Genomic DNA, 26982 nt, shown 5'->3' with positions numbered 1-26982 from the left:
TTTATGCAGCTCTTTCATGGGCCGGCTGGACTCGGAGGTGACTGTGAATTTGCCCCAGTATCCCGGTATAATAATGCAGAGTGGTTCTAGTCCAGCTCTTTTCACCATTACACGAGCCTGCTGCAATATCTACCCACTTAAGCTTTGCTTTTTGAATATTGAAATAGAAATACTTTCAAATGCTTAGGCTACACCTTCTGTGAACTGCGAGAATGAGGAGGAAAAGGAAAATATGTTTTCTTCTCATTGGGAATTCTGTATTGGTAGTAAGAAGCAAGGGCTTTAATATGAGGGATTTACGCTGAATGATCTGTCTTTGCCGAGCTGGAGAACAAGCCATTTTTTCACCCATAATATGAAACAAATTTATTTTGGCTTCCAGCTGATCCCTGAATACATGTTAATGTAGATAAAGATTTCTTGAATTTAACTTCAGCTTTAAAAGAAAAAGGAAATATCTGTATTGAAAATCTGCGGTCACATGTGGACCCTGATGGCTGTTGATACCAAATCCTTTGCTGGCAGCTGCTCAGTACAGGGCATGTACACTCTGTGCATCAAAGAACAGAAAAATAGCAATGAACTGCTAAGTTAACTCTCCTGATTGCTCTAGAAATGAACACTGGAGAGAGACATTACATAGCTTTCTGAAATGAATGATCCCATGGACTTCTCACTCCGAGAAATAAATTTGTATACTTGCATAGGCTCATAATGGATGAAAACAGGATAATATTTTCAGATGTCTTGGTAGCTGATTAGAGCTTTTTAGAAAATACTTCCATTTTGTAGGCAAATTCTGGAATTTCTTAATTTTTTTTAAATTCCAAACTGAAATAAATTGTTAACATTTGCTGATATAATAATCATCAAGAAACAGTATTGTAGTGTTACATTAAAATAAAAACCCAACAAACCACAAAACCCAAATCAAAGAAACAATGAAGCTAACGCCTTACTGAAACAAACCATTGACAATTTCATGAGGAAACTAGAAAATGTAGTCAAAATTGCTATTGTCACCTCAAACACCCTGCTGCTGCAAAACTGGTCTTGTCCAGGTCCTGCTCCATGTCTCTTAGCCGGGGCTGCGATGGCCGAGACTGTGCCCTGCAGCTTGCTTTTCTCAGGCATTAACCGCATTTTCAGAGAATTTTCCAAGAATACTGTTCGAGGTGCTGGTATCTAAAGCCCTTGTGTCATGATAGTGCATGCAAGTTCGGGCTGTTGGATGCAGCAGGCAGATGTTCCTTCTTTCTGCCCCGCACGATGCATGGTGAGCTTCATCCTGACGTGTTCTAGGGGGAAAGAAGCATATTTATGGGAATCTGTGATATCTACCTTTCTAATTCCAGCCTCACTCCCTCTGTTCAAAAAGGCAGCTTGGGCTGGATTTATCTTGGCACTTCAATTCTACCTCACCCTCGCAATGAAGCAGTGGTGGAAATCGTGAGAAAGGTTAGGGCATAAAGTCTGGTATAGGCAAGGGTGAAGCAGGTCCCAGAAAGTCCTTTTTGCTCCAGAGCTCTTCAAAGTGAAAAGCTTCATACATTTATTTTTGCTGACAGTGTTAGAAATGTATGAGACTGTCAAAAACAAACTCAGATGCAATGTTGTGTCTGTCACCATGTTGGTGGAGTTTAGATAGGATTGAGAAAAAGAATTTGTTTCCTTGGTAGCAGAAAATTGCTTATTTTACAAGGTGCCATGGAGAGGGTTATCTACTTGGGATTTATAGGGTAGAGGCTTCAATAATGCATTTCAGCAGGAAAGAAATATTTGTTTTATGGCATACTTCTCAGGGTGGTGGTTGGTTTTTAGATGCACTGTGCCTGGAAAATCAATAATGCACCTTTCAGAGATCTGTGATACCACTTGCCCCAAAGGCAGGTAGGATCTGCAAAGGAGCTGGAGCTCAAACTGCTCCCCAGACCTGGGGCAGCTGGGCTGCAGAGGCACCCCAGCTACCCGGCACCCTGGCGAGACAGTGTCAGGAACAACAGCGCGGATGTATTAAATGTAGCCCATTATTTTGGACAGCACCTCTTTGTGTGGAAATGCCATTAGCAACAGCAGTGCTCTTGAAGCCACAAAAAGCTATTCCTGTAGGACAGTACGGGGATCTTGGTCCTGGGAAATACTGCTTGCCGACATCTGATAACACCGGTGAGATAGCGCAAGTCTTTGAACCGAATGCAACGAGGATAAAAGTGTTGCTGTTGCCTTTATATTAAAGCCAGAGGATCAGAAAACACGCTAGAACGTGCAGTTATTTGGCAAGCAGCAGCTCCGTCAGCTGAGTGGAACTGTCACAGTGGGCTGAGCGGGGAGGAAGGCACAGCGCGTGACAAACCGCCACCAGCAGGGTAATACCGAGTAGGTGCAGGGAGTTATTTGTTACTTAATGAAGAGCCTCTCAAGGCCGAAAATTTACAGTCCTTTCAGAGTTCAATTTTGTTGGAGTACGGAATAAAAACAACGACTGAGTGGAGCGCAGTGACGTTGCGATGCACGGGGGAAGCAGCGCAGACCATGCAGACCTACAACGCAAAATCATATCGACAAGGGAAGGCAGGCTGAGAACATGAGCCAGCAAAGGTCAGCTAGGGCATAGTATGGGGGTGGTAATTAGGCCACTAATTAGATTCTTAAGGGCAGCCTGGGGAAGGAAGAATGCTTTACAGTAGGAAAAGGAAGAAAAAACTCCCAGCACACTGGCAGACAGGCATCGCCGTTTCCCTTCAGACCAACCTGCCTCATGATTGCTGTGCCGAGCCAAGTCCCAGCGGAGATGAGAAGAGGTCTGAGCAGCTGACGGTGGGATCTGAGGACCCTGTGCCAGAAACAGGCGCATTTTCCTCACCGCAGAACAACTGGAGTTCAGAGAAGAACCTCTTCTGAGTCCTCCCCCGCCCTCCCCGGGGGAAAGCCCTCGGTCAGAAAAGGGGGATGAAAACTGGATTTTGGTGAACGAGAGGTTGGAAAGGAGGTGTTCAAGACAGGAATCATCCCGGGCGAGGCAGAATGCACTGCCGCCTCTCCACAGCGTGTAGGTGATGGGAGTAAGGTGCATTAAAAAGGCTGAAAATGTTCCCTGGAGTAAACCAGGTCCACAGTGAGTTGAAGAAGCTGAATTTATGCCATACAAACACCACAACCTGATTTTCGGAGGTGGCTGGAGTCCCCACAGAATGACACTCCACACTGACCTGTGGTTGGCTTCATCCTGATGCCCTCCTCCTGGTCAAATTTAAAATCACATTAGTTTCAGCGTATTTTTCATTTCCTGGGCTGTGAGATCAATCGTCTAGTCACTCGTCAATATAATCCAAATCTTCCTTCAGTACTGTTTTAGTTGTTATCACAAAAAGGGCTCAGACTGAAAAGAACTTTTACAAAAGATTGTTGATTCTGCCAGGATGGATCAAAGCTAAATCTGCAATAAGGAGAGAAGAGAGGATTCAAACAGTAAGGAATAAGTGAAGGCATCTGGGACATAAAATGAATGCATCGCTTTAGCTGTGGTTCTTTCACCTCTATGTTTTATCGCGTTCAGGTTTGATATAAATTCAGCTTAGTGCCTGAAATAGGCAAAGCTGCTCAGAACCTTACAAGTAAAGTTAGCATACTTCAGAAAATATTTAGCGGAACAATGTTCCCAAGGTACACGTGAGAATGGCATCGACAGCGGTGCTGTAACTGCTGGAAGTCGTGGTTTCAAAGGGCAGAGTCCCCCCGCCCCGTGCTGACTGTCCTGGTACCCAAGCGCAGCCTGAGCAGTGTTTGCTGCCCCTTTTCCTCCTGCTCTACATCCTCACGAGACTGCCCAGGCCAGGACACCCAGCCCTCTCCATCTTCCAGGGCAGACATGTGAGCGAGCACAGGCGCCACGTTTCCCTGCAAGCACAGGGCAGCACCCCAGGAGGTGTGACATGCGGTACCCGATGCCCGTGGTGGGGAACGTCACCTCTGTGAGCATAGGAGCTCCCATGAGCCCACACTTTATCTAGATGTTTTTGCAGTCCCAGGCCCCCGTGGCTTGCCTTTGCTGCAACAGAAGGCTTCTTTGCTAAAAAGATTGAGCGAAACCTCGGGCAGGGTGAGCAGAGCTGGGGGACAGCAGCAAACCCTGAGAGAGCATGGGAATGGCTCTGGGCAACAGCACACCTCTGGGAAAGAGTGGGTCGGGACGCTGGAGTTCCTCCTGTGATGAGAGCATTACAAAAATTAATGGCATTACAGATTTATGGGTATGTGGGATGAGCAGGTATTCAAGTAAGTACTTGAACATTGGTCCAATCTACCCAGAAATAAAATAAGTGAACTGTGGTGGAGCAAACCGGCAGGAGGAAAACTGAACCTAATTAACACTAAACTCTGCTGTAATGGTATTTCATATCTCTGTACACCTTGAAAATAAAGCGTGGATCCAGGTACATCCTATCTTGACTGTACAGCCCACATACATCACGGAAAATCTTATCCCAGATTCAACTGTCCTCAGCATCCAAAGTTGATGGGGAGCAATCTTTTTATGGATGTGATGGGGAACAATCTTTTTATGGGTGGCCACGGGAAAGGGAAGAATGCCTTCAATGCCACTGAAAAGGGGAGTTTTCCTACAGCAAAATTACACTCCAAAAAGGAAGACGACTTGACGGTGGAACTTCTCTGGTTGCATCTTCCTGAGAATTCAGTTACTTTGGTCAGAGGTTACATCCAATTCAATTAAGACCATATATGTCGCTAACACTTGTCCTCACACTTTTTTTGGGGATAGCATTGGGATGAAAAAGGGGAGACTTTAATAAAGGAGAGGACTTCTGGGGCAGCCAGAACCACGCTGCAGTCCTCACCTACAGCGCAGTGGCAGCGAGTATGAGGTTGTTGGCCCAGAAAGTTTATCAGAGGTCAACTTTTCAACTCTCTGGCAGTAGAAAAGTTCCAGGAGCCATTGCTCAGCTGGTGACCGGTTTAAAAGAAAAAAAAAAAAGATTGTCATTTTTCATGCAGCAACACTTGCCAGACTCAGCTGCAGCTCGGTGGTGAGACTTCTTGTTGCCGAAGGAAGTCTCCAGCCGAGCTGCAGGGAACACAGTGTACGGGCGGAAAGGACGGCTCTTTGTTTTCCTGTGCTCTGGGACTGCTCTACCTTCACGTACTGCTTGGCCCTAGAGCCTGGGTAAATAGCGGAGCATAAAGCAAACCGCTTCTTCTCCTGGGGGGAGGGGGAAAAAAAAATAAAAATAGTGCAGGAATAAAACCTTGATTACAGAATGGGAAATAGAGGGATGTGCCAGTAGCGAGGGGAAAAGGAGCACCTGATTTGGCCGGGGCAGTGCTCCAAAGGGCTGAGCGGGAGTCAGAGCGGAGCAGAGCATCCTGCTCCAGCCCCCCTGGGAGGAAACCCTGGCCAGGACAACAGGAAAGGCTCGACAAACATGGAGCATGTGGGACTGAAGCAAATATTGCAATTTGGGGTGCAAATGCTGATGTTTTGATCAATGGTGCCACATCAATTATGGATCATTTTTATTTCCTTGAAGGAAGCGGTGAATGGACAGAAATGAGGAATTTTATCTCGCACCAGACCTCCCACCTTCGATAAATGGGCAGGGAGTGCAAAGGGAGCTCCCAGCGCCCTGGTGACTGCCGAGTGCCTTCCCAAGTTCACCATTCAATACTTTTATGTTATTTGCAGGCAGTAATTGACAGTGGTGGTTTAATTAAACAAAACCAGCAAGACAGCTTCTTGCTAAAAGGGCAGACAATAATAATTTTCTAGAAATGGATCCCTCCAGCTTTCACTGAGGATAAACACTCAGAGTACTTGCAAATTCTGATAAGTGACTTCAAGCCTGCCTTGTTATCTTGCTTTTTTTTATACTGTGAGGTTGTTGGGAGGAATAAAGAGAGCTAAAAATCTTTATTATTCTTCCTAAGGGATTCATTGCATTCTACTTTGCAATGCTTCATCATATTACCAATTTTCACTGTACATGCTTTTAATAAATACTTATTGTTATAAAGATAATAACACTCTTATCACATTAATGACTTTGCAGTAGTGTAAATGAAAATGAATATTAATGAAGTTAACGGTAACCTTGATACAGTAGAACACTGGTAACTGGGAAATTTTCTCAGTGTTTTATAGTACAATAAAGCTTTCTTTTCTGCTTTTTCTCTGCCAGAACTGGAAGGGAAAGTATATGAGATAGAAATTTAGATATTTGTGAAAAAGGCTCAGTGATTATTCCTATAATAGATCACTGCAGTCTGTTTTATTAAAAATATCTTCTCAGCCCCAATTCTTCCCTGCGGTATTTCTGCTGCCTACCAGCACTGCAATGAATGAATGAAGACGCCATATGGGCACTTGTCTTCCAGCGTGTATATAGGTCTTTTGGGGTTCTGCATGGATTCCAGCATATGGGTCAGACTGGCATTTCTTTTTTTTGATCCAGAAATAAAAAAAAAGCAATGGTGTTACAGCAGCCTTTCTAGGCAGTTCGGCATTTTCTCATCCGAACAGCTTTTCTTTTACATTATTTTTCCCTATGGTTTGTACACCAGCTGAGCCTGTAGCCAGGACATGTCAGACCAACCTCATGTCGATTTGACACGGCTGACTGTGCTAGCACGGGATTTTGCTCCTGCCTGGTAAAATGAAGCAAAGCCGGAGGTCACATCCCGGGACAGTCCCCCACCCGGGAAGCTGAGAGCTTCCAGGAAGGTGCAAATGTGGGTGACCTGCAAGCGCACGGTCAGTGCAGGTGGCTCAAGGTGCATCAGCCCCCCTGCATATCTCCAGCCCCTCGAGGTGAGGCAAGAGCCGTTGGTCTGGCACGGCCCAGAAACGCTGGGCTGGCTGGGAACGATCTCTACATTTGATCACTACTGCGGGAGACACATCAAACATTTCCAGAGGCCTCTCTCTCCTTGGTATAAACCACTGGAAATCCTGGACAACTGAACAAAATCCTGAAATTGCAGCCCACCAAAGAAGAAAAGTTTGCGGAAGCAAATGCATGTCAGAACTCATTTAAGAAATATCAACCACACAGAAGTTTGCTCCAATACTGTGTGACTCTGCATGTTTTAAAAAAAGAGTCACCTCCAAGTAAATCATCAAATGTGGGGATTTTTGCATCCCTGTATATTTCCCAAGCATTTTTCTTTGTTCATATGTAAGCTGAATTTGAGATGGGAAGCACATGAAGCTGAGTACCAAAGCTTTTGGCATGATTTTGCTACAGCACGTAGTAGCTGTGCTGACCTAAAAACTCCTGCAGGAGCAATTGATACCAGTAGTCGCACATTCTACAACAGAGAGAATGATCTATTCTGAACAAAGACCTCTCAAACGTGTGGTACTTTGTTAGTCTAACACGAGAGGTATGCCGATCTGCTGAACGTGCGGAGGGAATAAGGATATTGCAAGATTTCAAATACTAAGAGTAGAGATTTGAAATTGAAAAACCAAGGGTTTACATAAGGTTAAGCCCTGAGATTTTTAAGTCTACAAAATCTGATCATTTTCAAGTTACTGTCTTTACTGCGCTGAACCCTGTCACATTGCTCATTTGCTTTTATAGTTTGTGAACATTTTGACACACTATGGCACACATGTAACAGAATAAACAGTAATGTGAAAAATACAGATGGCAACAGCAGAGCAGCCAAGCATTGGTTCTGGTAGGGAATTTAACTTTAGGGTCTCCTAGTTTAGCAGATGGCACATCTCAAGCCTGAAATTGCATTAATATAACTTTCTTGAGTGCAGCCTTTTGGAGGAGGGAAGCAGGTGGTCACATTCAGAGAGAACCTGCGTGAGGTGACACTGCTACATTGCCCAAAACACAGCGACGTCCTGACAAAAAGTGTGTACGTGTGGGCATGTAACTCAGCTCAGCTCAGTTATTCGGGTTTGGCGTTCCAGTTTGGGCAGGCTAGCTGGATTTTACAATGGGATGGAGACTACTAGAAAACAGAAGTTACAAGACATTTGAAATGAAGAATTTATTGTACGTGACAGCCTAGAGTAATGTATTTTGTTGATTCTGACTGGCAGATGTTAAGAAGGGTGGTAGTTGTAAATAAGGAAATGTGGCTGTATCACTGTGGGAATGTGTAGTAACTCAGTCAATGACCCTTGGAGAGCTGAAGGAACTGTGCAAGAGCTTGACCTTGCTATCAGCACAGCCGTCTTTTCCACAACATTATGGCAGTGTTATTAGCACTGGGTATAAGTGAAATGTAGATGTGCTTTACAGGAATACGTAGATTCCAGCACGCACATTCACCTCTCCGCATTGGCTTTGCTAACCTGCCTCTCTCCACCGCTCTGATTTACAGCAATCCTTAAAATGCAGACTAAGACCTCTCAGTAGTGTTTATGTCACTGTCATTTTTTCATTTTATCTTGCTGTTACACTTTCAAGCAGCCAGAAGCTGGCAGCCACTATCTTAGGCATAAAAGCAAATCGAATAAATTAATAATGGACAAAGAGTATCATTGCAACCAGAGGTGTGAAGGAAGGTGGCCAGGCTTCTAAACGCTGTGATTAAATGTGGCAATATAGCCTTGGCGAGTTAATACAGCATCAATTGCCCACAACTAACGTGGTAATTTTACCATCCAGAAATACTCAGGGGAGATAAACTTTTCTCATCGTTGCCAGGAAAGCCGAATCATTAACGAACAGAATGATGATGAAATGCAGAAAGTCTTGGTTCTTGAGCAAAGCACATTAGTTTCTGGGACATGAGGCTCATCTCTATTAGGGACCTAATTCATATAAGCAACACAAAGGCTAAAAAACACCAGAGAAGAGTTTCTGAAATAAAGATTGATTTCTGTGCCAGTCCTTCTATGTGACACACACTCACAAATTGTATTTTTGTGTCCAGGGGCGGATATTTAGGTGCCTAAATATCCATTTGTGCATACCGATGGGCAGTTTGCCTGTGCAACTGGAAGGAAAGCAGTGGAGAGATGGGTTTTCCAAATGTGAATTCCCCGGTGGTGCTTCTTGGCTGTCACTTTGAGGAGAATTGGCTCCGTGTGCTTCTCTGCCCTCAGTATTTCTGGGTAGAATTCACAAGCCGTCGAAGTGCTCCATGGCACCAGTCTGAGCTCTTTGAATAGGGATGAGACCATCGCTCCGTCTCATCTGCTGTATAGTAATCCTTGACATTAATATTTCACTTTTCACCAGAAGTTCTCAAAGCTCTTTTCAAGCCTAATTAAGGTTCACATCACACTTAAGAATGAAGCAGATATTCTAACGACAGGAAAAATGAGGACAAGGGAAGCGAAGCGACTTGCTCAATATCACACAGTTGCAAGCAATCCTGGGACTGAAGTGCAAAAATCCCGAGTCTCGGTAGTTTTCTCTAACCACTAATGAATAATAATGACTGACCATATTGATAATTAATAGCATTTTCACTGTGCTTAATCCATGTAAAGTGCTGTTGAAATACTACTTCTTTCACTCTCACTGATCACGGGGTGTGTGCACGGTCTTCATCCCGCATCCCACTCCTCTCTGTGTACGTGAAAAACCGCTGAGTTAATCAGATATTGCTCCACAGAGCATGGAGATGGTTGTGGGATGAGGTATGAAAGAAGATGCTCACAGTGTCTGGCTTTTGGCGTGTTACTGAAGCGCCTGATAGAGGGGTGCTTGAGCTGAGAACTTGGTCTCCCTTACGGCCAGCAGGGAGAACCAGGCTCCATTAGAAGCTCATTCAAAGCATGTGAATTAGAAGCTATTTCTCTCTGCTGAGCCTCTGGAGAGACTAACATTAGAGGTCTCAAGCTAGACATGAGAATACTTTCCCTTAAATGCTTATTATTATTCCCATTTTGCAGGTGGGTGAGCTGGAAAGGACAGGACTGTGCTAAATTAAGGGAGCTGCCCTCAATAGTTAGGCTCCCTCTTCGCTCCCCCACAACCCCCTTGAAAATGTGCATGTGAAAAAGAATGCAAAGCTGAATAAATCTCCCGGGAATACGTTTAGGTTGTAAAAATACAGAGACAGTATCGAAATATCTCACGGTGCTCTTGAATATATATGTTGAGTCACGAGCACCGTATATTAAATGGTCAACGCTTATTCAACAGAAGTAATTTCTCATGCGAGACCACAGGAGTCACAGGAATTGGCTTTGCACCAAACTGCCTGATTCAGCAAGATATTACCAGTGTGCAGAAGCTCTGCTGTTATGTTTCCGCTTTTAGGCACTGGGCGAGAGGAAGCAACCAGCACGAAGAGAAACTCAGAGATTCTTTACAGATTTGAGTATGGCAGCGTTTTAACTATATGTGTAGGAACTTATCAGGAAAAAAAAAAAAAAAAAAAAGAATAGATAATGTATGTATGAAATCCATCCCTCCAGTGCTATTTCTTCAGCTTGTATGATGGAGACTAAATTTTATCTCTCTGTTTTCTGCCATCTCTGGTATTTTTCCTAAAGTCAAAATTCTGTGGCAACTCTGGCAGTCATTAAAAATTATAATATAAGAAAGTGTTTATCAGTTCTGTCATTTCAGGTACTGGAAGAATGATTGCAGATTGAAATGACTTTGTAACAAAGCCTCAGTTAGCCAAAAAAAAAAAAAAAGGAGGCAGAAAAAAGGAATGTTCATTTTTCTGAAATTAACAGAAAGAATAACACTTGGAGAAAACATTTATCATTATGTCAGCAAGGAGGTATGTGATTTATCTTTGTAATAATGGTTTTCATAACTTTGAAGGTAAAGACAGTTGATCTATCTTGATAGTTTTCATCTAACATCTAGCAAGTTAAATTACATTAATTGTATACGTAAAACGAAGGCTGATGTACCATAAGCATGCTTGGAAGTGCATCTCTTTGCAGCTGTACAGGGTCAGGGACCATCTTCTGGTCCTGAAGTAAAGAAACACGGCACGGCCATCCCTGTACAAGTAAAAACTCTTCTTTGAAACGCAGGCTGACCTCATGCATTGACCTCACCGGTGACATCATACCTACGGGAACAGCTGCTGACCATGCTGTTCCCTGGATCGGGTACCGTCCGGGCTAGAACAGAGCGTGCAAAGGCACAGCAGGCTGGGAGCGCATCTCTGGGCTCCAGATTTGGGCACTCCCTCCCTAATACTGGCCAGGTAGTAACTTCTTATCAGGCGTGAGGGATGCTGGGGGTCCCCCCTGGGTCCCCTCTTGTGCAAGCACAGCATTTGCTGTTCATACAGGAATTGCTATCACAACAAACGGCAAGTCCATGTTGTGAGCACTCATCCCACAAACTCAACATTAACAAATCACCCTTGGTACTTGAAATATTTATATATTATGGCTAAAAGAAACAGTCTTTTTTTTTTTTTTTTTCCCTCCCTTTTCTCCCCCCCCCCCCCCAGGAATATGAGGTGTTTATCCGGAATGTAAGTAATTCTTAAGGAAAGAGTCATATGTGCATGCACATCCAAGCACATGTATTGTGTGTATATTTCCTTCATGTCACAATCTGTTTTTTTCAACTCTGAAGCCCCTGCCGAAGGCTGGGGCTTGCAAGGAACTTGGGGTTTAGGCATGAATGAGGAACAACAGATGGGAAAGAGGAAAGACTAGAGCATAAAGCAAAAAGACCTTATAAAATAAAATTAATCTGATTTTTCTTGAGGTAAATAGAATGGTAAAAATGGCCTAAGGAAATAAGGCACACATATAATGCAAGCAGTCGTTAGTAGACATCCCTGGTCAAATTTTAAATGCTTAGTTTTGAATTCAAGAGCTGGAGGGGGAGTAATAAATGACATGAAAGTAAAAACCCTGGGCATTGGAGTACACACGGAAGGACCCAGTGACCTACAATTCCCTGTCAGTGGCTCAGAGATGAAATATATTAACATACATACCAGAACCGGAGAGTGACAGTTTAAATATATGGCACAGGGGGGAAAAGATTACTCTGTAACAGAAACTAAATGCCTCTGAGAGCAACACTCTTCCCTCCTGATTCACAAGAGCAAGAGGGAAACAACAGGGTTGTTCATATGGGAAAGGAGAAGCCAGGAGCGGAGCTCCCATCAGCTTTAGCGGCAGCGATACGTGCCTTTCACCAGCGACCACATGCAGTGGTGACAAAGAAGCCACCTGGTCATTTAAGCAGAGATCTGCAAGGTCTTGGACCATCTTCCCCCATCACCTGATCATTTCAGCAGAGGTCTGCAAGGTCTTGGAGCATCCTTCCCCATTTAGTTTGCTCCTTAGCTATCTTAAGCTCTTTCTTAATCAACACTCATGATGTGTAACAGATTTCTAAAGACTTTTTTTGTTTTGTATTAAAGTAAATGATTTCAATAAGAGCCGGAACCAACCTAATGTCGAGCTCCTTGGCTGCTGGCTCACCTTGGTTTACCCTTGCTGTGATGAGCCCTGGGTTAGTGTCACGTATGTAAGAGCTATAGGAGGAGCAGTGTGAAACCCTCAAGCCATCAGCATGCACGAGCTATTTCTGGTGCCAATTTGAACCCGTCTCCGTTTGTCTTCTAAATCGTAACTCCTCGTTCATATTCAGTTAGAGAATCACAGGGCTGCTCATGCAGCGGGTTTTAAAAGCTTTGCCTGCCCTAGAAGTCACACGCATGTATTTCCAAAAGCAGCAGGCTTCAACCCTGGCTTCAAGCCTCCTCATTGCATACGGTGCCACAAAAGCATTATGGTAATTCTGAGCACTGAACCATTTAAAATCTATTTTAATTGATTCCCGGCTACTTCATGACTCCAGCATATTGTTAAATCAGTGGTAGATAAAAGTAGCAGGAGGTAACATCTTTTGTATTGCTGCAGGGAGATTACACCTAAAATAAGGCATTGAATTCTGGGTACCTCATTGCCGGAGAGATGCAGACAAATTGGAAGAAATTCATAGAAGACCAATAAAAATGATTAAGGGTCTGAAGAGACTGACTTATGAGTGAAGATTAAAGAACTTAATACATATCGCTTGGCTAAACGATGACTAAGAAGGAAACGATACCCTTCAACAAGTACTTGCAGGGCATAAATATCACAAATAAAAAAGGAATTCCTTAGGGTGCTGAAGGACATACAACTGGGAATAAAAGGGTGGCGTTAGGCAGAAGAAAACTGGCTCTCGACACACGTCACTAAAATCTTACAGACCATTTGTAATGTGTCTTACCAACACATTCATCTAATCATGTTTCAGTATTAATTTTTGCCTATTCTAGAAAAAAAGGCATAGCCTTCACTTAAAGACGGAGCAAGAACTCCCAGGTGCACTCCAGGGATGTGCATGACGAGAAGAATAATTCCTGACCCAAGCTGGGAAAAGAGAAAAAAAGCATTCTGAGTATTTGAAGGCGGGTAGACCCTTTACCGAAAGCTGAAGGATGTATAAGGTATGAAATAAGTGATCTGTATTTTAGGAACGTGTCTGTTGCCAGGATACCACAGGGAAAATAAAAGTGGAAATGCATTTCTTCAAAACATACACATTCCATTAATTCCAGTGAGAATTGTACCAACGTTTTAATGGGAGAACAGGCAACTCAGAATAGTAAATCTTTCTGCAATTTTCTCATAGCGCCAACTCACAGCTCAGAGCTCAGCCCCGGAGCTGGGAGAAGAGCTGAAATAGTCTCGGCAGGTGTCGGGGTGCTGCGGTTGCACATCTGAGCCCCAGCCTGTGTTAGAAAGCAACCGTGTCCGCCAGGATTGAAGGGCTGCGGGAAATGGGGCTTTGCTCTGCCGCGGTGCAGCAGAGCGGCTCAGCAGCACGGCAGTGTTGAGTCCGAAAACTGGTAAGTACAACGTACGTATCACCTTGTGGTTTTTCAAACTTACTGCATGGAAACTCCCTGGCTGAATTTAGAGGTCCCCACCCAGTAAGATATTTGCTTCCAGTTCCGGCTGCCCCTTTGCTTTGCTGCGTGAGGTGGGAATCCTGAACCTGTTAACCTGGGCAGCTCCCATGGTGAACTCGGCACATCCATTTGCTCCTTGCAGCTCTCGGCAGAAGGGGAACAGGGAGGTTTTGGGGAAGTTTTTGCCTATTCCTGTCACAAGTTACATCTGTTTCTGGTGAGATCACAATTTGACGTAAGGGTATCAGTTCATGCTGGTACCCTGCAGCAAGATCCCTTGAGAAAAGCTTTGGTAAGAGGCGCCTGCTGACGGGAGGTCATGGGAAAAGGGCTCCCCAAAAGCAGCAGGAGTGGGAAGAAAAAGTCTCCGGAGCGCTTGCGGGCAATGAACTTTTTCTTCTGTTTTTTGAGCTTGGGAGAGGAAGCACAAAGCAGAAACATCTGCATTTCTAACCCCCCTTTGGGTGAACAACCTAAAGATGCTGGTGCTGTAACTGGCACATGGAGGAAGAGCGATCCCTTTCCTGGGATAAGCATCCCATTGCAGCGGCGCTCTGAGGACGTAAGCCAATTTGTTTATCCCGGAATTAAATCTGGTTGTAAAGGCACAGTTCTGCTGCTGTCAGACCCAGCCACTGGACCTCTCCGCTGCCTAAAAAAATCACCTTTAAAACCCCCACACTTGCCCTACCAGTCGCGTGCCTGCTTTGCAAGGCTGCTGAGGGGCTTGCCCGTCTTTTTACCAGAGGACCCTGCTCTGAGCTAAGAAGTATGTATGGACTTGTTTTAAAAGTGAGATGATGCTTTATATGGGGCGGAGTAAGCGTGGCGACCAGCAGCAATCATATTTACAGAGGTGGAGGTCAGGAGCTCTCGTTTTATGAAAACCCATCTAGAGAACGTTTTCCTGTAATTCCTGTATTGAGGTCTCTTCATGTCCTCCCTCTTTGAACACCTTGACCCATGGCAATTAAAGTCCAGCATTCATTTTTAGATTTTTCAGACTATTATTATTCTGACTGTTCTGGCTAATCATTGCTCATGGTAACACAAATAGTTCCTGGACAGTGATTTATTATGCCATAAAATTTTCTATTTTCTTCCTTCCCCGTCTCACCAGGTGATGTTGAAGATAGTTTGTGACATGGTTAGACACAACCTTTATGGAGTGCCTGGAAGTTTGGGCTACCAAGTGTAGATCAAGATATTTACTCCAGCCGATGGGTGGTGAGGAATAGCATGGAGAGAGACTTCCCCAGGGAATGAAGATCTTGTCTTTGTGACAGCTTTTCTGATTTTTTATTTTTTGTTAAAAATGCATTAAAAGGAAGGGAGTATAATGATGCAGGAATCTGGCTAAGCATAATTGCTATTCAGAGCATTCCAGGAGGCCTACAAAGGCCTTGGAAGGCAGCACACTTAACCCGGACCAGAAACCCTGAAAATACATGAATATTTTATAAATCACAGGTTTCACCTCGTCAGCTGTTTTATTCTGTGAGATATTTTTCCCTGAGAACTAGGTGAGAATCAGATGTGACCTGAACTGAGAGACAGTCTGTGCGGTGGGAAACGTGCGCATGTGTGATTTTTAAGTCAGTCCCTCAGTTATTTATGTATGATCTTACAGGTGTACCATGTTCCGCCTGAAATCCTGGGGCTGCAGCTCCCGACCACAGCTGTGGAATTTGGAAGCTTCTGTTTTGCATTTGGCTATGGAGTTACATATGGTTCCACTTCAAAACAGATCCCCACAAATTTGTGTGAAGTTGTAGATGCCTGTGAAAGTTATAACCAAAGACGGACCTGATCACGAAAGGAAATACTGGAACAGAGCATTGGCCACTCCGTCGTGTTTAGCTCATGCTTCGTCACCTTCACTTCTCAGGAGGGATGCGGCTGCCTATGAAACACGTGGATTTAAGCCCAGCGCTGGGTTCACTCAGTGTTAGGAGGGAAATACGAGGAGTTTCCTCCTCCCGTGCGCTCCCACAACCCTGGCAGCCGCGGGCAGTCACAGCCGCCCAACAGCTTCTGGCACTGGTAACTTCATGAGCGTGGCATTAAACCCTCAGGATGCGCGCAGCGCCGCAGAGGGCACGCGTGCATTGCGTGGCTTGGTGCAGTAAGCGGCCGGCGTGTTTAGATATGTATATGGAACATGTATGTATGTTTAAGTGCCCATGGCAGGATCCTCTGGGCTGAGAACGAACCTTGCACTTACTGAGTAGAAGGTTTTGGCTTCCCAGCCCACGTCGGCAGCGTTGCCATCGCACACCCGGGCTGTGGCCGTCTGTGCTGTGTGCAGTCCATGGCATCCAAGGCTGCCTTGCTCAGGGGGTGGGGGCCCGACTGCATGTGACCCCCGGTCTCCTCGGGCTGCCCTCCCACCCCACCACCCCCCACCGCAACCTGGGATGTGGGTGCCACCTCCGCGCCGCTGCCGTGGAGGCGCGGCTCCTTCCCACGGCTTCCGAGCCAGCCCAGCCCAGCGGGTGCCGGGACCGGCCAGCCAAGGGGGCGATGCCCGGCGGGACCCCCCGCCGCCGCCCCGGCGGGACCAAGGGGGGTCCGCGCCCCCTCTCCCCGCGGTGCCCCTGTCCCCCCCCCGCGCTCCCCGGGGGCACGGCCGGGGATGGGGGGGGCGAGCCGAGCGGCAGCACGCCGCCTCCCGGGCTGCGCAGCGCGGCCGGGCCGCTCCCTCCCTCCCCCTTCCTCCTCCTCCTCCTCCTCCTCCTCCTCCTCCTCCTCCTCCTCCTCCGCCCCCCCGCGGGGTAGAGCCGGCAGAGGCGGCGGGCGCGGACGGGCGGGCAAGCGCGGCGCGGAGCCGAGCCGAGCCGAGCCCAGCCGAGCCGGGCAGAGCCGAGCCGAGCCGGGCCGAGCCCAGCCGAGCTGGCGGAGGTAGGTGCGAGGGCCGCCGCGGGGATGGAGGTGAGGCGGAGGCGGGGAGGGGGGGGCTCCCCGGGCCGCTGCTCCCCAAGTTTGGAGGCGGCGGGACTTTGCGGGAAGTTGGGCAGCCAGGCGGCACCGCTGGGCAGCGCGGCTCGGCACGGCTGGGCACGGCGGGGGGCAGCCCCGGGGGGGCGGCCCCGAGGGCGCGGTGCTCCCGCCGCCGCCAGCCGGCTCGGGAGGTGCGGAGACACGGCCGGCTGCCCCCCCCCTCCCCGTGCGACTGCGGGGTGAAGCCTGGCGGTGCCACCCCCAGCAAAAGGGGGGGCCGGGAGTGTGGCCCCCCACCTCCGGGGGCGGGCCTGGGGCACCTCGGGGCGCCCCCGGGAGCAGCATCCCCCGGGTGCAGCATCCCCCGGGTGCAGCATCCCCCGGGTGCAGCATCTCCCGGGTGCAGCATCCCCCGGTGCTTGGCGGCGGGGTGAGGGGGGGGGGCACACGGGCGCGCACACACACACACACACACACACACCACACACACACACACACACACACACTTTTCCCGACGTGCCCCCGAGCCGGCTGGCGCCCCGGGGGAGGGGGCGGGATGGTGACTGGGATAAAGCCACTCGCTGTCACCGCGCCCGGTGCGGGGCTGGTCCCCGCCGCCTGCCGGGGCGCACCGGCTCCTTGCGCTGCTGGTGGGGTGGGCTGGCGCTGGGGAAGCGGCTTTCACTGGAGGGTCCATCTCATGCCGGCAGAGCATCCTACCTGGAATGAAGCCGTGGATGGATGTTGCCTTTCAGCGATGCAGATTTTTAAGGAAAGAGGGATATTTCTTAAATGCAAGCTGTTGGCTGTTAAAAATAGCCCCGTAGCATGCTTCTGCTGGGAATGCAGTCAGGGTTCAGTGCCGGGTTATTATGGTTAGAGTCTGTTAAGCAACAACCCGCCAGCTGAACTTTGGTGGTGTCCTGGATGGTTTTGCTTTTTTGGGGGGGTTTGTTTGTTTGCTGGTTATTTTTTTTTCCTATCTTTTTTTCTTTTTTTCCTTGTGCTGCTTCATTGTAACACTACAGCCCTACTCTGCAGTGAATTGACTTTGAGACACAGGTAGATTTGTAGGTTAATAGATAGTATTATTTCTTGGATGGTGCATCTCAACACCTACCAAACTTTCAGATGCAGGAATGTATTTGTTTGGTTTTATCTTTTTCTTATTATTAAATAGTTCTATGGCCTAAAGTTCTCTTCACTATTAATTTGCTTGCATATGACATACAACTGGTTTCACTTCTTGATTTGTTAACCAGACCAAACATCATGATAATCTCCTGCAGAACAAACGTGTGCCTTTTGTATCTTGTGACTAAAAAAAGCAGAGTAGTCAGCTGAGCAGATTACAGATTAAATCTCAGAGTTTGCTGGAACTGTTCATGAAGAGTAAATATTTTTAAGGTTTAGCTGAAAATCATATGCACTCCTTTGTGTAAACAAACGCCTAATTGAACAGCACTGCACTTGATGCTAACTGGGCACTACCTGATCTCTGGCAAAAAGGGAAATTTCCGTCAATAAGGGGTCACAACATGTAGATATGGACTATACATATGTATTTATATCTATGCTATTTATATACATTGATATATGTATTTTATATACACACACACACATATATATACACACACACACACATATATACATATGCACTCCCTTATAAACGGTAAATACTAATGGAATAGTTGTCCTGAAGCTTTTTCTTTTTGTCAATGATTAAAATGTGGTCACACGTCTCTTGTCCTGAGAGCTTCTCTGCTGCTGCTGGTGCCATTTCACTCTTGGGCATTGAGTCAAAGGATTCATCTGGCTCTTCACACGCCAAAAGAAAGAAAATCAATCTGAATGCAGAAAAGAGGAAACTACTTGTACGAAGATTTAGTAGTGAAACTACGTGGTTTTTTTTTTTCTTAAATGGCCCTTAGATCCTGTGTCTGTAAGTGCAGTCACCATGCAGTTCTGAAATCAATAACAGAATAGTTTTATGGTTCAGGTTTTGTAACAGGAGGACTAATCTCTACTTTAGAGCATTTTATATGGTGGTTTGTAACAGGAATATGATGAAACAGTGGAGATGTACATGCCATTCCATTAATGCAGTGGAAGACAGTAATGGATTTTGTCTTTGTTGCTAGACTAAAACTAGGGATCTGGCAATAGTATAAATGAGAAGGTTGAGGCAGACTTTCATGATTTCATGTGGTTAAATTGAAAGATGAAGTTATGTAATCCACTAGCAGCGTTAGGAAGGATAGGATTACGTAGGCATAGTCACAGAGGTGCAGATAAAATCCTGCTTATATTTCAACATTATTTTAAGCAACCTGTGGCAGGAGCTCTGTGAGTACCAGGAGTTTCAGTGGGCGAAGGTTACATTGGTAGCCCAGGTGATGTCAGTGTTATTGCGCAGGTTTTTAAAGATGGACTGTGTCCCAACACTGAAGTGTCTCTCAAAGTATTGGTTTATGTTTCAGCCCAAGTTGTTAGGTGGACGACAGCAAACTCTTCCAAAGTTCATGAGGCATTGTAGGCACAATACTGCAATCCCTCCACCCCCCAATACGAATTTCTTATCAAATTCCTCTGTGGACTAGGAAGGGATTCCTTCTTACTGTTAACTACTTTTCCTATGCTGAGTGGCTCCTCATGTGTTCACGGGAGCAAAATTCTGAAGAGCTGTAACTCAGCGTTGCGTTACCATTTCGTTCCGATATACTTTCTCTAGAGGTAAGCTAGCAGAAGCATTCTGATCTTGCCTGAATGACATAATTGATTTAGACAGTTAGAACATGCAACTGCGTTTCTGTTTTCCTATTGATACATCACTCGGGTGAAGAAAGCCATGACTTAAGCAGGTGCCAGTATGCTCCCTCTCCCTCCTATCTCTTAATTACTCTTGCAGTTACTGTGTCCTTAAAAGGCTGTATATCCCACAATCAGAAACACCAAGGAAATGTGCTGCTAAATCATCCAGTGCTACCCTGGATGCTTGACTTGGGTGATGTGAATCGCTCTGTTTCCAATGTCTCATCAAGTTTGTAGGAGCTGTGCCCTGGTTTGAACCAGGCTCCTTAATTACTGTCTACAGGCTGCAATTCCACCCTTAACCCACCTGTTTTCCTCCGTACCTTGCACAGTGAGAGGTAACTCTGAATTCCCACTTCACTCCTTGGCTGGAGTTATGTTGCTCAGCTGGAAGAATCCAAAGTGCTGTGAAGAGACAAGGTAGATTTCCAATAAGAGTGCATTTTTTTTTCTGCACCGCTTTCCCCCACAAATTAGTATTTCTTATTTATTTATGTTTTTTAGCGAAGTGGACTGTTTTTCTTACTGACAAAGTGTGTTGCCAGATTTGGAGTCTAAATACAGCTATTCACGCAAGGGGAAAGGTTCTGTAAGCTTCTACAAGTTCTTATCTCAAAGCTGCCTGAGTTACACTGATGTCTCCACTTCCACTGCAATTTCACTACTATTGACTAACTATGTATACCATTGTTGACTCGTTCCCTTAAAAATATGTAGGGCTGTCCATATATCTAAAAGAAAGCGTGTTGTACAGTCGCAGTGGCTGTTTGTCCCCACGACCTTTCCATTTGTGTTTCCCAGGCTGAAAGACATGATTACAATTCTGTCCTGGTTACTCGTGTTGGTTTTTACATGCGAGGGAGACCGGCAAGCTCCCGACGAGCTGCGTGCGGCAGGCGCGTTGCAGCGCTGTAATCCTTTGATTACACAGCTGTGCCTGACATGCCCCTAAACAGCACTTCAGGGGCAAGCAGTTAATGTAGCTTTTCCATGGAATATTTATTGATTTGTGTTACACCTGGTTTCCAGCAGCTGTTGAACATGGGTTGCAAGCGCTAGTTTGAAGGAGGGTGGCATCCGCTATAAGAAGAGACAACCAGGTGATGGCCATGGTACCTTGTGAGAAGAAACGGGAAGAAAAATGATGTCCAGTTGAGTACGGGTGGCTGGTGGCAATGACAAGGCAGCTGTGGTGGTGACCAGGTGTGATGGGGAAGGGGACTAGGTCTGTGGCAGGCTCTGTCCCAACACTCTACTTCTGTGGCAGCACGCCAGAGGCCATGGACTCACCACCCCAACCCATCGCCCTGCCTCTTCTCATTCACAGATCCAGCTTCTTAAAATTCCCCCAAGACATGGAACTGGCTGGAACACGGTTTCCAAATCTCTGAAGTGGCAATCCTGCTGGTTTCCTTACAAACCTGCCAGAAATGAGGTGGCACACATCAGCTAACCCAGCTCCGGAAACGTTTTTGGAGCTCCTGGTGCATCCAACCTTCTTCCCGGGATTTGGAGGGAGCCGCTACGGCCCCGGCAGCATTATGGGTGGGGAAAGGCGCTTGGCTGCCAAGGCGCCTGCCTTCTTGTGATGGGGCTCGTCTGAAAGGAGCGCAGTCCTGAGGAGAACAATGGTGATGGAGGGGCAGGGAGGTGAAAACGTCTTTATTCTTTTATATGCCAAGCGCGACTAAATGCACACTTTCTGTTCTAAAACTTCATGTGCCATCATTTGGACTCACCAAATGTGCACACCATTTTATAAATAGGTGTGGGGGGTTTATGCCAACTCTGTATCTAAGGTAGGTTGTTCCTCACTGTACAAGGTGTAGATCCGTACCTAAATACCATATACTAACACTGACATTTTTTTTTTCATTTGCTTCACACCTTCCAGTAGGGAAAAAAAACACGAGGAGGTATTTTTCCTGTAAAAAAACCTTGATGTTCGGTGTGGTTGAATGTACCCTGCTATCTTACCGTAAAGTTAGAAAAACTGATGAGATTGAAAAAGACTTTTGCATTATTAGGTTTTTTTGCATATATTGGTGCACGGTTTAAATAAACCAAGTTTAAGTTAGACCTGGTAGCTTCTCAGTATTGCATGGATTATAGGGAAGGACATTTCTTGCAAATAACGGCGGTCTTTGTGTTACAGGTGAGTTTTAACTGGGGAGAACTGTGAGATCAAACAAAAAGAGTGAAAGCAAAATGCAAGGTTCAAAGAGGTACAGAGAAAAAAAGATAAAACCAGTTTGAAAAAATGTGAGCTTCTGTAAGATGCAGAGGGAAAAGAATAAAGGTTTATCTGTAATGTGTGTACTTAGGGCACCTGTTACAAGAAACCTGGTGGCCAGTAGTGTTGAAAGTAGGCGGCATGTTGGATGTGAGTTTGCAATATTGGATGGTATCAGACGACTGAAGATCGTGGTCTCCTTATATGCTTTACGTGCCTAGTTGGGGTTCATGTCCTGGGGCAGCGTGGGGAAAAAAAGCACTTTTTAAAGTGCTTTGGATCTGGCACCAAACTAGTCGGGAGAGAACAACAAATAGGGGAGACCTCAGGAAAAAAAAAAAAAAAAAAAAAAAAGTAATAGAAATCAGGATTCTGGAAGATTTTGCATGTGATTTGAAGAAAACGTAAGAACCTGGTGTTCACATTGCTGCACTGAAGCTAAGATGTAAATGGCCTGTGAGCGCTGGAATTTGTCAGCCCAGAGAAGAGGGACTCTGACTGGTGCAGCCAGGAGGTTTCACTGTATAAAGCTAGAAACGGGAGGAAATGGAGAAGGGTAGCTTAATAGATTATTAGCAGTATATATTATGAAATGAGATGGGTTTGCTTGCAGGGCCAGCTCTTCACAGGGGAGCTTCATCTCCTGAAAATTCTTTCAACAGGTCTTAAAACCAACACTTTTTTTCAAGTCCATAAGATGCCTTATCTAATATTCCTTTCCAGCCTCTTTGATTTTGGCTACTTGTCGGTTGAGATATTTGTCTTCTGGCTGAGCTACGCAGCTATTAAAGAGATAATGTTCAATAGATATCGTTAATGTTAAATAATTTAAATGGATAATGAACCTGAAATTTCTAGGATTTTCAAGGAGCACTCTGAAAGCCCAGCTTTTTGTAAATCTATTTCACCACGTTAGGCTGGCGGTCGTGCTCCTCTTCTGTCTTCAGTCCGTGCCTAGTACATTTGCAGGACGGCTGCTCTACGGCTCATCCTTCTGGATTGATTACTGAAGCCTGAGGAAGATTCCTGGGGCTGTTTCTGGAAGGGGTTTGGGAGGTCGCTTTGTTGAGGTGGAAGAGCAGCAGGTCCCACGTGCAGCGGTTTTGACCCTGCGCAGAGCTGGTGCCTGTCCAGCTCCCCGGTGGAGCATGGGTTCACCCTGGGAGGTTGTGCTCAGGATCAGGGACTCTCTGCTCGTTTTGTGGCTCCCTGGAGCTCCGACCTGGGGTAACACTGCGGTGTCTGGGTTGTATCTGCATCTATGTGCAGAGGTCAGCTAAAAAGTCCGGGTAAAACCACTGCTGTGCATTAAAGGCTACCAATAGCCATTACAGCACAAGGTGTGGTGGCGGTCTCCTCGTTTAGAAAGACAAAAGTGTATTCTTGAGCACTTCAGCATCGAGTATTACAGCTTTATGCCCTGAGCAACTCGTTGGAGCCATTCATAAAGTAAATAATTTAGATGAAAAATTTCATAAATTATAGAGCTATGAAAACAGTATCTCAGGTTGAGGATTAACTTGCCTGAGGAACAGATAAGGATAAATTAGAATGAAAGCACGATCGCTTTTGACATTTAGTATTAGAATTACTTTGCAAAGCTATTTATACCAGCTTTAAAAACAGTTTCAACAAGAGATGAGATGTGAGAGGTGAACAGAAGGGAACAGTGGAACCTCTCGTTACAGGAAAGAGGAAAAATTCATTTGTCTGACATGAGGCTATTTTAAATATTGAAGTGTTTAACTCTGTAGAGAGGATTTTTGAACATTGCTAAGGAGATCAGCATTATTAAAAACACACAGCATAGTAAAATAGAATATATATTGGTATCCATGGAAATCCCAAGTGGATTTCTCTTGCATTAGGGTAGATGGAGAGTAAATCAGCTCTTGGTTTTCAGTGGTGTAAGGGGGACCAGAATCTGGCTCCTCCAAACTGTGGGCACTGAAAATGTTTTCCAGTTGTTTTGGAGAAGGTCAGAGTCCTCTGCTCGACAAAGTGTGCGGCTGTAGCGGTAAGGCTGGAAAACCAGTGCTATAACGCTCTGGTACTGGACAGCGAGTAGTTTTTAGCTTAAGCCACCACTACATTTCTTTTTAAAAACCAGATTCCAGTAACTCTTTGGGTAAAATGCCTTTCTTAGATGGCTTTGAATCACCTGCTGCTTATTTCTGTGTAAAGCTTTAAAAATGGAGTATTCTTGCAGTTTGATATCATAGTTACAATGCTGCAATAGCTCAGTGTGGTGTAACACAGGGGAATGCATAAAAAGCTTCAGCTGAGTTTCGATAGCTTTTTTTTTAATGGTACCCATTAAGTGGGTGTAGTAACGTATCCTGTTTTTCAGTTTTTTATCTTGCTGCACTAGTACATTGGATAATGAAAGATTAAAAAAAAGCCACTAAGAAATGTGCTGTGAAAATGCAGGTAAGCATGTAAATATCAACAGTATTTTTTGTGGGACTATTACAATTCCTAAATGCTAAAGCTTTTCCATAATAGAAAATGAACTGAAACTTTATGACAATGTATTTTTGTGCATTAAAAATACTTGCCTGTTAATGAAATAAGAATATCCCAGCCATAATCACTAAAAATTTCACACTGCAGCATTTTAATAACCTTCTTTGTGTATTTTTAAAGATAACAAGTAATTCTGAAATAGCAAATATCATTAAGTTGCATTGAACAGAAAAACTGCGGGTTTGAAATGAGATAATATAAATGCTGTGTTCATTCCAAAAGGCAATTCTCAGGATGAACCTCTGGCTTCATTAAAGTCAATGAAACGTCTTCCTGCTGACTTCAGCATGCCAAGATTTAAAAAAAAAATAGAATTGAAATGGGATCTTAAAAAGTTTTCTTCTCGATGAGTGACTGAAGCTGAAGTCATTCAGCTGCACTTTTCTGTGCATCTGTTCTTTAGTTCAGCCAGGAGGAAGCCTTAAGCTGAAGATCGTGTCTGGTGGGGATGAGGGTATGTGTAAAGGAAATAATATTTCTCTTTGAAATAATCTATCGGTAGTTGTGTTATCCCAGAGGTCCCCTTTTATTGAGATCCTGCAGACGTGTGCTCCTTTCCACGCTAAGGGAAGCTGACCATGGAGGTGGACGTTCCTGGTAAGGACTTTCAGGTCTTAAAAGTGATGGAAAGCCCCAAAGTCTGCCTCTTTATTTAAAGTATTGCACGACTGTATTGTGTGGGTGGGAGTCTGGGCAGGCTTTTGCACCCAGTGCAGCGTTCAGGCATGGTTTGAGGGACATTTTTATCTTTGTCCTTTTGGCATCAAGGATTTTTAGGTAGCAATTGAATAGGAGGAAGGAATTAATTTGATTTAGCGATGTCAAACTGAAAATGAAGTTCCTCCTGGCACATCCTTCGAAGAATGCTCAATGGCTCTGGATTTAGCTTGCCATCCGCTTTAGTTTTGCAGGGATATTTTTGGACTTCCTCTGCTGATAAATATTTAGAGTCTGTTTATATTTAATCTCATTTCTGTTAGTGCTTAGAGATTTTTTTCCCATAAATACTTATTACTGAAGAAATTGGTATTACAAGCCTTGAAAATGCAGTGCTAGCAACTTTGTAATTTTAACTGTATCTGACTGACAGTATATATATTAATTATCCAAGAGAGGCTTATAGCTTTCTACAAGAGAGCTTTATTCCTGGGCTGTAGGAGTTAGAAGGGGAGCTGTGCTCGCTTTGTGTCTGGAGTGCAGGTTTGGGTGCAGTGGGCTTGGCTGGATTAGATGTGACCATTGCTGAGGAGCAACAAGGTATGGAAAGTGGAAAGGCTGCTTCAGGTTTGTATAAGTGTAAGTCACCAGGACGCTGCTAAGCTCAGAATCAAAATTGCAGCTGTTTCTTTTTTTGTTCAATTAAACCCTTATGAAAAACAGCTCAGAGAAACCTGGGCTGATATTAATTACTTTGAGGACTTGAAGGATTTCCTTTGCAGAAGTCTGTGCAGCCTTTTCTTACAGTCTGGCCCTGTACAATTCTCTCTGGTGTCCCCCAGCTAATTCCTGCTGCTGTTTTGCTAATTCCTTTTTTGAGTCATGTTTTGCCTGATGTGAGTATGACAATCCCACTTTAATTAGATTACAGCAGTTGTCACCATGCATAGGGACCATGATGCCTAGGAGTCTCAGAAGTATTTGTGTCAAAATAAATAAATAAAACATCTAGAAAGCTTTACTAAGAAGCAGTAAACTTAAAATTTGAATTGGTAAACAGCTTTGAAATGAGTTGCCTTGTTATATTACAGCATATAGCCACCAGATGTCACTTATTTTGTGCACCACTGTGCTTGGGAGAAATACACCCCTGGTATGTAAAAGATTAAAGAAAAAAAAGAAACTTGCTATAAGTGGCTTTGTTTCTGTTTTTATTCATAATGGGCAACTGTCTTCCTTGATAAGTATTTCCATCTTAAAATAGATTGTATAAACTCATTTCTCACAGATAATATAGGCTTGCATTTTTTATGAGCCTTAAATGTCAGCAGTGACATTTTGAAATTCAGTCTTTAAGAAAATAATTAATAGGCTTTCTAGATTTTCAATAGGATGAAAGTACCTTTTATAGAAAGGACAGTTTTGTTGTTAGGAATTATACTGTTGTTAAAGACACTTGAACCAGTGGCATATATGTTCCTCTTCAGCCAAGTCAAAAGCAGTGAGATGAGTCTTGAAGTCACATGGGACTGAAAGCAAGGTGGAAGTGTGTGCAGATGGGGGGAGGACCACTTCTAGAATCAGAGAACAGCATCCGCTTACAGAACGATGCAATTGATCCACAGGGTTTAAAGGCTTCAGAGAAAAGGGTAAATAAACATAAATGGTGATATATCTCTTAAAGTGGAAAAGGAACACTTGGTACCCAGTGCAAAGCGGTTTTTCCCGACCCCAGTGAGTGTGAGCAGTATCAGTGAGCGGGATGAGATGACGGATTGCTCACCAGTGAGAGTGAGCACAGGGCTCGTGATCTGGGTCATGGTGCTCAACGGTGGGTTTTTTTCCTCTCATTACTAGAGATGCTAGATCGACAGGTGCAGACCTTCTTTCTGTTCTCTGGTCACATAAGCCTCTTGCTCATTTATTTTTTG

The 26982-nt window shown here is 45.0% G+C and overlaps 1 protein-coding gene across 2 annotated transcripts in view; it reads left to right on the top strand.

The window, feature by feature from the left end:
- The first annotated feature begins 16634 nt into the window (after window positions 1-16634).
- The window catches only part of CHST15 (carbohydrate sulfotransferase 15), a 46103-nt gene continuing 35755 nt past the window's right edge, over window positions 16635-26982 (top strand). Inside the window, exon 1 of one of the 2 annotated variants that reach the window (XM_056351201.1) lies at window positions 16635-16785. The gene's annotated coding sequence lies outside the window, so the exon portion shown is untranslated. The remainder of the gene's footprint in view (window positions 16786-26982) is intronic. The other variant, XM_056351202.1, reaches the window with a different exon arrangement.

The sequence above is a fragment of the Falco biarmicus genome, chromosome 9 (assembly GCF_023638135.1).
Source record: "Falco biarmicus isolate bFalBia1 chromosome 9, bFalBia1.pri, whole genome shotgun sequence".
Lineage (NCBI taxonomy): Eukaryota > Metazoa > Chordata > Aves > Falconiformes > Falconidae > Falco > Falco biarmicus.
The sequence above is the reverse complement of the archived record's forward strand: the minus strand, read 5'-3'. Positions and strand labels throughout refer to the sequence as shown.